General features: G+C 40.8%; 1 non-coding gene across 1 annotated transcript; it reads left to right on the top strand.

The window, feature by feature from the left end:
- The first annotated feature begins 11906 nt into the window (after window positions 1-11906).
- On the top strand, window positions 11907-11981 carry Trnas-cga (transfer RNA serine (anticodon CGA)). The gene has a single exon. It is a non-coding gene; the product is annotated as a tRNA-Ser (tRNA).
- The last annotated feature ends 1155 nt before the right edge of the window (window positions 11982-13136 follow it).

A 13136-nucleotide genomic window follows, 5' to 3' on the forward strand; every position in this document is an offset into this window, starting at 1 on the left:
CAAGCTTCTTCATCTCCCAGTACTTACTGCAACCTACACCCTTCTGAATCTGCATAGTGTATTCATCTCTTGGTCTCCCTCTACGGTTTTTCCCTCCACGCTGCCCTCCAATGCTAAATTTGTGATCCCTTGATGCCTCAGAACATGTCCTACCAACTGGTCCCTTCTTCTTGTCAAGTTGTGCCACGAACTCCACTTCTCCCCAATTTTATTCAATACCTCCTCATTAGTTATGTGATCTACCTTCCTTATCTTCAGCATTCTTCTGTAGTACCACATTTCGAAAGCTTCTATTCTCTTCTTGTCCAAACTATTTATCGTCCATGTTTCACTTGCATACACGGCTACACTCCATACAAATTCTTTCAAGAAGGACTTCCTGACACCTAAATCTATACTCGATGTTAACAAATTTCTCCTCTTCAGAAACGCTTTCCTTGCCATTGCCAATCTACATTTTATATCTTCTTTACTTCGACCATCGTCAGTTATTTTGCTCCTCAAATAGCAGTTATTACTTTAACTGTCTCGTTTCCTAATCTAAATCCCTCAGCATCACACGACTTAATTCGACTACATTCCATTATCCTCGTTTTGCTTTTGTTGATGTTCATCTTATATCCTCCTTTCAAGACGCTGTCCATTCCGATCAACTGCTCTTCCAAGTCCTTTGCTGTCTCTGACAGAATTACAGTGTCATAGGCGAACCTCTAAGTTTTAATTTCTTCTCCATGGATTTTAATTCCTACTCCGAATTTTTCTTTTGTTTCCTTTACTGCTTGCTCAATATACAGATTGAACCACATTGGGGAGAGGCTACAGCCCTGTCTCACTCCCTTCCCAACCACTGCTTACCTTTCATGCCCCTCGACTTTTATAACTGCCATCTGGTTTCTGTACAAATTGTAAATAGCCTTTTTCTTCCTGTATTTTACCCCTGCCACCTTTAGAATTTGAAAGAGAGTATTCCAGTCAACATTGTCAAAAGCTTTCTCTAAGTCTACAAATGCTAGAAACGTAGGTTTGCCTTTCCTAAATCTTTCTTCTAAGTTAAGTCATAAGGTCAGAATTGCCTCACGTGTTCCAATATTTCTACGGAATCCAAACTGATCTTCCCTGAGGTCGGCTTCTACAAGTTTTTTTTTCCATTCGTCTGTAAAGAATTCGTGTTATTATTTGCAGCTGTGACTTATTGAACTGATAGTTCGGTAATTTTCACATCTGTCGACAACTGCTTTTTTGGGATTGGAATTATTATATTCTTCTTGAAGTCTGAGGGTATTTCGCCTGTCTCATACATCTTGCTCACCAGATGGTAAAGTTTTGTCAGGACTGGCTCTCCCAAGGCCATCAGTAGTTGTAATGGAATGTTGTCTACACCCGGGGCCTTGTTTCGACTAAGGTCTTTCAGTACTCTGTCAAACTGTTCACGCGGTATCGTATCTCCCATTTCATCTTCATCTACATCCTCTTCCATTTCCATAATATTGTCCTCACGTACATCGCCCTTGTATAGACCCTGTATATACTCCTTCCACCTTTCTGCTTTCCTTTCTTCGCTTAAAACTGGGTTTCCATCTCAGCTTTTGATATTCATGCAAGTGGTTCTCTTTTCTCCAAAGGTCTCTTTAATTTTCCTGTAGGCAATATCTATCTTACCTCTAGTGATATGCGCCTCTACATCCTGAAATTTGGGCTCTAGCCATCCCTGCTTAGCCATTTTGCACTTCCTGTCGATCTCATTTATGAGACGTTTGTATTCCTTTTTGCCTGCTTCATTTACTGCATTTTCATATTTTCTCCTTTCATCAATTAAATTCATTATTTCTTCTGTTACCCAAGGACTTCTACTAGCCCTCGTCTTTTTACCTACTTCATCCTCTGTTGCCTTCACTTCTTCACCCCTCAGACTTACCCATTCTTCTTCTACTGTACTTCTTTCCCCCATTCCTGTCGATTTTTCCCCTATACTCTCCCTGAAACTCTGTACAACCTCTAGTTTAGTAAATTTATCCAGGTCCCATCTCCTTAAATTCTCACCTTTCAGCAGTTTCTTCAGTTTTAATCTACAGTTCATAACCAATAGATTGTGGTCAGAGTTCACATCTACCCCTTGGAAATGTCCAGGTCCCATCTCCTTAAATTCCCACCTTTTTGCAGTTTCTTCAGTTTTAATCTACAGGTCATAACCAATAGATTGTGGTCAGAGTCCACATCTGCCCCTGGAAATGTCTTACAATTTAAAACCTGGTTCCTAAATCTCTGTCTTACAATTTTATAATCTATCTGATACCTTCTAGTATCTCCAGGATTCTTTCATTTATACAGCCCTCTATTATGATTCTTGAACCAAGTGTTATCTATGATTAAGTTATGCTCTGTGCAAAATTCTACCAGACGGCTTCCTCTTTCATTTCTTGCCCCCAATCCATATTCACCTACTACGTTTCCTTGTAAAGTATCCTTAATTTATTCTAAATTATACTTTTATAGGAATACAGTGCAAGATTGTGTAAATATCATTGTCTAAAATACCTACTTCACAGGTGAATAGAAAAGGCAAATAAGTTAAGCTTATTTTTAAAAAGTGAGGTTTTGATTTCAATCTTTTATGATTTCTTGTTTGATGTTAATTACACCTGTGTTGTATTTATTGTCTTGCAAAGTAAATCAAAAAACTACTCCAAGTGGAGTGAATGATTAGTTTTATGAATCAGTCTTTTCTACTATAACAGTCAGAGAGTGTTGATTAGAGAAAGCATACTAGTTTATGGTTCCCCATCATAATCGCCACTTATTACGAAAAATTGAACTATTACTGTTGCCTAGGAAAACTGATATATGTAGAGGAGTATAAACAGTGTATTTATGATGATATTCATTTGTATTCGTTTTTTTTCTTTTTGTCAGTTAAGATAGAAGCCCCTCATGTCCAAATTTAATTCTGCACTTCATGCAGTAACATTTCAGTATTTGATTAAGTGATGATCTTGAGTGTAGCAGTCATTAATATGAGCTTGGTGCAAATTTGCTTCATATAATTCATACAGGTGTGCGTTATTAGTAACTACTGTTACACACAGTTCAGAGTGCACTGCGTCAGTTTGTATCCTGTGTGATATTCAAAGGGAAATATCAACGAAAGTGAAATCAATAACCAATATAAAATTTTCTTAAACTTATATTTCCAAATTAATGTGTATGATTGGGCTGGCGCCCATTAATATTTTTCATTCCCTTATGATTTTACCACTTTCATTAACTCCCAAGGTTAAAGGCGGTTTAGTTTTTCTGTTCATTTCACTATATTCAAAATTATAGTCCGATATCTTTGTCAACTAGACACATGTGCGGACAATTTTGGAAATCCCCTCAGAGGGCAACATTAACTTGTTTCTTTGCAGGTTAGTGTCATCATGGTCGTTCCATTTAATATCGTTGTCAGAAGCCATAGTCACTGTGAGGGTTTCCTGTGCCTATTAATTACTAAAATTAGAAATACTTTTTTTTACGGAAATGAGAAATTTCTGAATGCAAAATGAAGTCAGCCTATGTCATTATTCAACCACGAACACTACGTGTCAGTTTGAATTTTTGATGTAAGTGCTCATCTGTAATAGTACGTACCAACTGCTGTGAAATAAAATATAGTGATGGACTTGTTATTGGAAACATACCTAACTGGATTGTGAATTTTATTTCCAGAGTATTTACTCTTGTGAAAGGATCAACCTGTCAAACGGAAACAAGAGGATTTAAACTGAAGGTATGAGTGATAATTCGACTACAGGAAATTGCAGCATAGTTTTTAAGTCATATCTCTAGCGACCGAGGCCACCACCAGCGCAGTTCTGTGCAGTGCATTTTCAGGGTGAGTGATGCATGTGTCGTGCCGCAAGTGTTTGATTTCGCGCAGTCAATTTGGTTCCCACGCCGGCCGGCAGGAGCGCTGTGATTTGCCATCATTACAGCGCTTGTTTATTCTTTGTGTTTTGCAATGTATTTGTTATGTTTACTCTGTGACTTTACTCTTAGAGAACTGTTTTTCACGTTTTCTCATTGTATATCTTAGTTACGGATAAACAGCCAAGCTTGTGTCTTTCTATCTGGCTCGTTACACTTTCACTACGTTTAACAAGCTACTGTAGTAACTTGTCGACTGGGAGAATAATGCTCATTTCAGCCTCCGTAGCCTATGGCAAGAGTGCATCATTTAGGCTAACTGGTCGGACAGGCTAGACTCTGTCCTCAAAATAAGTGACCTAAGTGAGAATACTGTGATTGAGAATTATGATGAAAAATTAGACCGATGTGATAGTAGCCTAAAATATTATCAGAATCAAGAGAGAACGTTCCTTGAATTAACTGACATTACGTAAAGGCAGAGACATTACCGTGATATTTGAGCTCAAAAAGTTGTGCTCTTTAGTTATCTGGTATAGAGCGTGTAACCTCTGAGAACCATTGCATCGGAAGAAACACTAAATCTAGATTATGCTAATTTCACGATATTTTACTTAAAAACCGCTCATTAAGAATACCAGAAAAGTTTGTGTCCCTGATCCGTAGAAGGAAGGACCTGCAGTATTAGAAATTTCTCTGATGAGACGACAGATATTGCATCCAAGAGAAGTCTTAAACCACCTCCCAAGAGTTAAAGTTTCACGACTATCCCTAGAAGATGTAATTGTTAAAGAATGGTAGTGAGAGGTTAGTTGAGTTGACTGGATACAAATATTGCGGAATGATCCGATCAGCGTAATTGTATCTGGTTATTGACAACTCACCGTACGTGTATTATTAATGTGACCAAACTAATGCGAACGATTATCGTTCACCGTGTGGTTGAGGCATAACGTGGATATCGCAGCGAGATGGATACAGTAGTTACGTCAGTCGCCTGTACATACCATAAGGCGTAGTTCAGGGAGTGGTAACTGTCAGGGAAGTGCAGGCTACGCTTACAATATACCATACGCAAAGCTAATGAAAAACTGTGGCAGACTCATTTCAGATGTGTAGATTGTACCGCAGAGCTGCTGTGATCCAACAGCTAAAGATCAGATATCTGTTTCATAATTCCGTCAGTAAATTCATAATATATCCAGGATATAGATTTTATCAAAAATAAATTTCTAACATTTTTTCATAGCGAAGTCAGAGGCAATTCATAACCACACATTCTCTGTTAACTCGCAAACGTCTTATTTATGGATTCCTGTTTGTTGGAACATTTTTGCTTCTATTATCGTATAATTTAACCCGCATAAATTGTATGTGTTCCACCCTCTTTACCTCAAATGTCTAGGCATAATAGATGACGTCTGGTGATGCTAGGCGTCCTTCGGTATTCGCCGGTTTTAGGACGACGAGATTTCAACGAACTAGCAGGCTACACTAATAAGGTGTGCTGCATTCTAGGTTTTGCGGCATACTACCTATCTCAGTAATAGATAGAGTGATTTTTCATCAAGAGAACCAGAAGAATGAGTGTCTCTAAGCGAAGAAATAGATTTTAGAAGCGAATCACTAACTTTAATTTTGCTCGACCTACCCCATTTCATAATGACCAGATGACTGGATTATAAGCATTACACAAAGCATACGGATGCCACCGAGTGCGTACGCCCTGCCACCTCTCAGAGGCGTGACCAATATACAAGGGCATCTGTCGTCACCGAGAAGATTCAGCGAACATTTTGTCTCTAACAAAAGTTGTGCCCCAAGACACGATCTAGCATCCCTTAAAGTTTTGTGCGAGGACTTTGAAACACCTTATTGCCTGACAGTGATGCAACTAGATGGAGTGGACAAAACGAAATAAATTTTCATAGATCGAGAGGATTTGTGATTACATTTCATTGCTCAATTTTATTTTATTTTATTTATTTTTATTTATTTATTTTTTTTTTTTTAGTCATCAGTTTTCTGACTGGTTTGATGCGACCTGCCACGAATTCCTCTCCTGTGCCAACCTCATCTCAGAGTTGCACTTACTACCTACGTCCCCAATTATTTGCTGAATGTATTCCAGTCTCAGTCTTCTACAGTTTTTGCCCCGTACGGCACCCTCTAGTACCATGGAAGTAATTAACAGGTGTCCTGGCATCCTGCCCTGTATCCTTGTCAGTGTTACCGACATATTCCATTCCATTCCGATTCTGCACAAAACCTCCTTATCATTCCACCTAATTTTCAACATTCATCTGTAGCACTGCATCTCAGATACTTCGATCCTCCTCTGTTCTGGTTTTCCCACAGTCCATGTTTCACTACCATACAATCAATGCCTTGCTCCAAACGTACATTCTCAGTAATTTCGTCCTCAAATTAAGATCTGTGTTTGACACTAGCAGAGTTCTCTTAGTCAGGGATGTCCTTTCTGACAGTACTAGTCTGCTTTTGACGTCCTCCTTGCTCCGTCCGTCACTGGTTATTTTGCTGCCTAGGTACTAGAAATCCTTATCTACTTCATGACCATCAATCCTGATGTTAAGTTTCTCGCTGTTCTCATTTCTACTACTTCTCATTACTTTCGTCTTTCTTATATTTACTCTCCATTCGAATTCTGTACTCATTAGACTGTTCATTCCCTTTTTAATCCTAGCACTTCGTTCTTGGTCGTCCACTATTATTATTCCCTCTTGGCTCTTGTACATATTGTATATTACCCTTTTTCGCTATGCTTATTCCTATTTTTCTCAGAATTTCAAACATATAACACCATTTTACAGTGTCGAACGTTTTTTCCAGGTCGACAAATCCAATGAATGTCTCTTGATTTTTGTTTAGGCGTGCTTCCATTGTCAACCGTTACCTTAGAATTGCCTCTCTGGTGTCTTTACCTTTACTAAAGCCTAACTGATCATCATATAACACATCCTCAATTTTCTTTCCCATTCTTCTGTATATTATTCAAGTCAGCAGCTTGGATTCAAGAGTTGTTAAGCTGATTGTGCGATAATTCTCGCACTTGTCAGCTCTCGCAGTCTTCGGAATTGTGTGGATGATACTTTTCCAAAAGTCAGATGGCATGTCGCCAGACTCATACATTCTACACACCAACGTGAACAGTCGTTTTGTTGCCACTTCCCCCAATGATTTTAGAAATTCTGATGGAATGTTATCTATCTCCTTCCGCCTCATGTGATCTTAAATCCTCCAACTCTCTCCGAAATTCTAACATTGGGTACCCTATTTCTTCTAAATCGACTCCTGCTTCTTCTTGTATCACATCAGACAAATCTTCTACATCTTAGAGGCGTTCAGTGTACCCTTTCCACCTATGCCCTCTCTCCTCCGCATTTAACAATGGAATTCCCGTTGCGCTCTTAATGTTACCACCCTTGCTTTTAAGTAAACCGAATGCTATTTTGACTTTTGTATATGATGATTCTGTCTTCGGTCAATAATTTCTTTTTCGATTTCTTGACATTTTTCATTGAGTCATTTCGTCTTAGCGTCCCTCCACTTTCTATTTATTTCATTCATCAGCGACTTGTATTTCTGTATTTCTGAAGTTTCCTGAACATTTTTGTACTTCCTTCTTTCATGGATCAAGTCTTTCTTCTGTTACGGATGTTTTCTTCGCAGTTGCCTTCTCTGTACCTACGTTTTTCTTTCCTACTTCTGCGACTGCCCTTTTTAGAAGTGTCCACTCCCCTTCAACTGTACTGCCTTCTGAGCTATTCTCTATTAGCGGACTCCAAGCGTGCGTCGTCATTCCTTAGTACTTCCATATCCCGCTTCTTTGCGTATTGAATCTGCCTGACTACTCTCTTATAGTTTAGCGTACTCTTCATCGCTATTACATTGTGATCTGGTTCTATATCAGCTCCTGCGTACGACTTACAATGCGGTATCTGATTTCCGGACCTCTGTCTAATCATGATGTAATCTAACTGAAATCTTCCCGAATCAGCCTTCCTTTTCCGAGTATACCTCTTTTTCTTATGATTCTTGAACAGAGTGTTTGCTATTACAAGATGAAATTTAATACAGTACTCAATCTTTCTCCTCTCTCATTCCTTGTCCTAAACCTACATTCTCTTGTAACCCTTTTTCTACTCCTTTCGCTAAAACTGAATTCCAGTCCCCTTCCCCCTGACTATTAGATTTTCATCTCCCTTTATGTACTGCATTACCTTTTCAATATCCTCATACACTTTCCGCGTCTTTTCATCTTCGGCCTGCTTCGTCGGCATATATACCTGAACCATCGCTTTTGGTGGTGGTTTGCTGTCGATTACGACAGAACAACCCTATCACTGAACTGTTAACAGTAACACACTCTCTGCGCTGCCTCCCTAATCATAACGAATCCTACTCGCATTGTAACATTTTCCGCTGCTGCTGATATTACCCTATACTCACCTGATCAAAAGTCCTTGTCTTCTTTCCATTTCACTTCACTCACCCGTAATAACTTTTCAGATTTTCTAGCTGCCATATCACATTCAGGCTTCTGACATTCCACTCCCCGCCTCGTAGAAAGCTATCCCTTCGCTGGTTATTCAGTCTCTTTTCTCGTGGTCACCTCCCCTTTGGCAGTCTACTCCTGGAGATCCGAATTGGGGACCATTTCGGAATCTTTTGCGAACTGAGAGATGATCATGACACTTTCTCAGTTACAGGCTACATGTCCTGTGGATACACTTTATGTGTCTTTATTGCAATGGTTTCCATTGCCTTCTGCTTCCTCATGCAGTTGATCATTTCTGATTCTTCCGCCTTTAGAGGCAGTTTTCCACCTCAAGGACAGGAGAATGTCCTGAACACCTGTCCGCTCCTCCGCCCTCTTTGATAAGGCCGTTGGCAGAGTGAGGTGACTTCTTATGCCAGAAGCCTTCGCCTGTCAACGCTGATTATTAAACAAAATTTAAGGGGTGGCGGGAATCTAACCCGGGATCGACGACGTTTTGATTACTAATCAAAGACTTGACTACTGTTCAAAGACGCTATCCCTAGACCAGAGGTTCAAGCTTACAATGTCGAGAGAAATTTACAATACTTGGCACTATGAGACCACTTATCAGTATTACGTCGCAATCCTTCTTGCCTGAACGTATGCACCTCTCCAGAGGTTACATAGACTCCAACTGTTGTTACTACTAGCCCTTTACATCCTGGATACTGCCACTGGGATAGCGTTGGTGTCCGTGTTCGTCCCACGTATGACGTATTGAGGATAGTTCTGGGCTTGGTGGCTGCGACGGTAATTCCCTAGTGCTGCTCGCCTCCGACCAATGGTGCGGCGCGACACAGAATGTTGCTGGAGGGCCATTACTTGTCCTCTAATGGCAGATTCAGATGTGCTTGGTGCACATACGGCAATCCCCCCTTCTTCTTGTCAAAAGTGTAACGTATTCGTCTGGAACGTTAACGACGAGTATGTCTCCCTTAAGGTTCCCATGCAGTCCACCTTCAAGCAACTCCCACATCCGAATGTCCCAAAATCTGTATACTGTTCCATTCGACCAGCAGGCCCAATAGAGATCCACAATGAGGACCCTTTCAAACTCTGTCAGGTGCTGATAACATTATCTCACAAAGTACGCAGCATCCTCGTGCCCTTCACGGTGATCTCTCAATATCTGATGCTGTTCGTGCCCTTTATGTACCCTGACAGGCCTGCTAACAAGATTAAGCACGAACAACAGCGATGCTATCCGTCGGACATTCTACCTGTCAGAGAAGATAGCAACTGTTTATGTACAACACCACCGATAGTAACCACTCTGCAATGAACACTTGCCTGGCTAAGGGTTCATCGAACCACTACCACTGTATCTCTCCATCGTTTCACTCTCGTACAGCACGGGACAAAAACGAACACTTAAATCTTTCTGTGTGATCTCTGATATCTGATTTTATTACAATGACCATTTCTCCCTGTTCAGGTGGTTGTCAACAAAATATTTCAGCGTAGGGAGAAGAATTTTGAGATTGAAATTTTGTGAAAAGATCTTCCTGTAGTGAGAAACGCCTTGGTTTTAACAGTTTTCACCCCGACTTGCTTGTCACATCTGTGACACTCACTCCATTATTTCGCGATAACACAAACTAGCAACACTTGCTCTTTTCCGATGTCCTCCATCAGTCCTATCTGGTAAGAATCACACACCGTGCAGCAGTACGCTAGCAGAGAAGAAACAAGAGTCGTATAATCGCTCCGTTTTGTAGACCTGTTGCATCTATTAAATGTCCTGCTATTAAAACGCAGTGTTTCGTTTACCTTTTCCATAACATTATCTCTGTGATCATTCCAATCTGTATAAATCATTTTTCAGTTGGTCTTCATCTCTTGATGTCATTCCGAGGTGGTGAGGGATAGAATCGTCTGGCTTCTCAGATAGTCTCCTAAATTGTACATGTAGATTAGAAATAGCAGAGAGTCTATAACACTTCCTTGGGGAGCGGCAGATATCACTTTTCTTTTAATCGAAGATTTTCCGTCTCTTACTACGAACTGTGACCTTTCTGAAAGGAAATCATGAATCCTGTAGCACAGTTGAGACGATACTCCATAAGCACACAATTTGATTAGAAGCCGCTTGTGAGGGACGGTATCCAAAGCCATTTGAAACTCTCGAAATGGGGAAACAATTTGAGAGCACTCATGGCTTCAGGAGAACAAAGAGCAAGTTGTGTTTCACAAGAACGATATTTTCTGAATCCGTGCTGGCAGTAGGTCAACAGATAGTTTTCCTCGAGGTAATTCATGATCTTCTCCTATTAGTAAAATATACCATCTCATGGGCATAGCACCTCCACATATCAGACGAAGAACAGCAGCAGAAAAAGAGAAACGGAAACAGGAGACAGATCCAAGACACCCCTTGTTCGTATGTGAATACCAACATCCAAGATTAAGATCAAGAAATTGTTTCCTCCATTCAACAGAACCACTTTTAACGTCACCTTCAAATCGTCGAATACAGCTTTGGCGTAACTCACCATCAGAGAGGTACTGAAACAACCACAAAGAAGTGTTTGCTAAAGGACGTCACCTCCCATATAAAACATGGAAGGCCCTCAACAGCCTGAGAACTGGTGCATCCCGATGCAAGGTCAATTTGAAGAAATGGGGTTTCTCTCCAGGAGATGAACTATGCGAATGTGGCGAACAGCAAGATCAGCAACACCTGCTCAACTGTAGAAACCTCCCAGCCCCATGCCCGATGGACGATGTCGTTATCGCCAATGGCAGAGCAGTTCAAACGGCGGAATTTTGGATGTCATATGGAATTTAACCATGTACTTATATTTCCAGAATGAGATTTACACTCTGCAGCGGAGTGTGCGCTGATATGAAACTTCCTGGCAGATTAAAACTGTGTGCCCGACCGAGACTCGAACTCGGGACCTTTGCCTTTCGCGGGCAAGTGCTCTACCAACTGAGCTACCGATGCACGACTCACGCCCGGTACTCACAGCTTTACTTCTGGAAACATCCCTCAGGCTGTGGCTAAGCCATGTCTCCGCAATATCCTTTCTTTCAGGAGTGCTAGTTCTGCAAGTTTCGCAGGAGAGCTTCTGTAAAGTTTGGAAGGTAGTAGACGAGATACTGGCAGAAGTAAAGCTGTGAGTACCGGGCGTGAGTCGTGCTTCGGTAGCTCAGTTGGTAGAGCACTTGCCCGCGAAAGGCAAAGGTCCCGAGTTCGAGTCTCGGTCGGGCACACAGTTTTAATCTGCCAGGAAGTTTCATATCAGCGCACACTCCGCTGCAGAGTGAAAATCTCGTTCTGGAAACATCCCTCAGGCTGTGGCTAAGCCATGTCTCCGCAATATCCTTTCTTTCAGGAGTGCTAGTTCTGCAAGTTTCGCAGGAGAGCTTCTGTAAAGTTTGGAAGGTAGGAGACGAGATACTGGCAGAAGTAAAGCTGTGAGTACCGGGCGTGAGTCGTGCTTCGGTAGCTCAGTTGGTAGAGCACTTGCCCGCGAAAGGCAAAGGTCCCGAGTTCGAGTCTCGGTCGGGCGCACAGTTTTAATCTGCCAGGAAGTTTCATGTACTTATATCGTTTGTAAATTTATGTCATATGGAATTTAATCATGTACTTATATTGTTTTTAAATTGCTGTCTATCGGATGTAGATGTATGTTATGTTCTGGACACGAGTAAATAAATAAATGATCTTCGAACACAGTACACAATGGCGCAAATCAGTATAAAGACATGCTACCACGAAAGTAATAGTACAAGGTATGAAGCACACATGTACCGAATTTATTATGAAAGTAGTAGATACACGTAACACGTCAGCAATCATGACTGAATTACAAAGTGTTTTTCATAACACGAGTAACAAAATATTGCATTTGAATTTCCTGGATGGAAGTTAGTATAAAGGCACTAACTGTCCTGTTGGATTATTGCACTGTTAATACGTTGTCCAACCTCCTTTCTTCCTAATTACCTCAAAAATTCTCTTCGTCATTGATTTTGGTTTTGTTTGTAGTTCTTGCTATGAAGTTGTCGCCCACTCTTCCCATACCGCTCTTCCCAGTTCAGATACGGCTCCTAGTTGCCTTCCACTGCAATAAACGCGTCCTATAAGTATTCCATAAAGGTTTTCCACGGGGTTCATATCCGGGCTACGAGCAGATCAAGACAATACATCGGTGTCTTTATATTCAAACCACTTTTTGGTTCTAGCAGAACCATACATGGATGCATTATTTTGTTGAAACATTAGACTTTCGTCCTCTAGGTCCTCATATATTCTAATCAATTCTGTTTCTAGCATGTCAGTGTACACGTTAGATCTCAATCTAGTGTTCAGCCAAGCAATGCCTGATTTACCTTCAGCGCAGAAGGCTGCGCAAATCATAACCTTTCCACCACCGTAATTTCTGCTCATTCCTGCCTGCTTCTCTGTTCTCAGATCATGTCAGTAATATCGAAATCGATCCTGTCCCTCTAAATTAATCTTTGTCTCGTCACTGAAGATTTCTGTCCATCACATATGTTTTTCAGCGATCTTCTATCTAGCCTGGTTATGTTTGGGTGATAATGTGTGTTTCTGCGGTCGTTTCTTGAATCCGAGATGTTTGCCATGTGAAAAGTCGTACATGTCTGGCAGTTACTAGCAATGTAAATCAGCAATAAGTTCAGAAGAACAACGGTTTCTGGTCCC

This window comes from Schistocerca nitens, chromosome 5, assembly GCF_023898315.1.
Source record: "Schistocerca nitens isolate TAMUIC-IGC-003100 chromosome 5, iqSchNite1.1, whole genome shotgun sequence".
NCBI lineage: Eukaryota > Metazoa > Arthropoda > Insecta > Orthoptera > Acrididae > Schistocerca > Schistocerca nitens.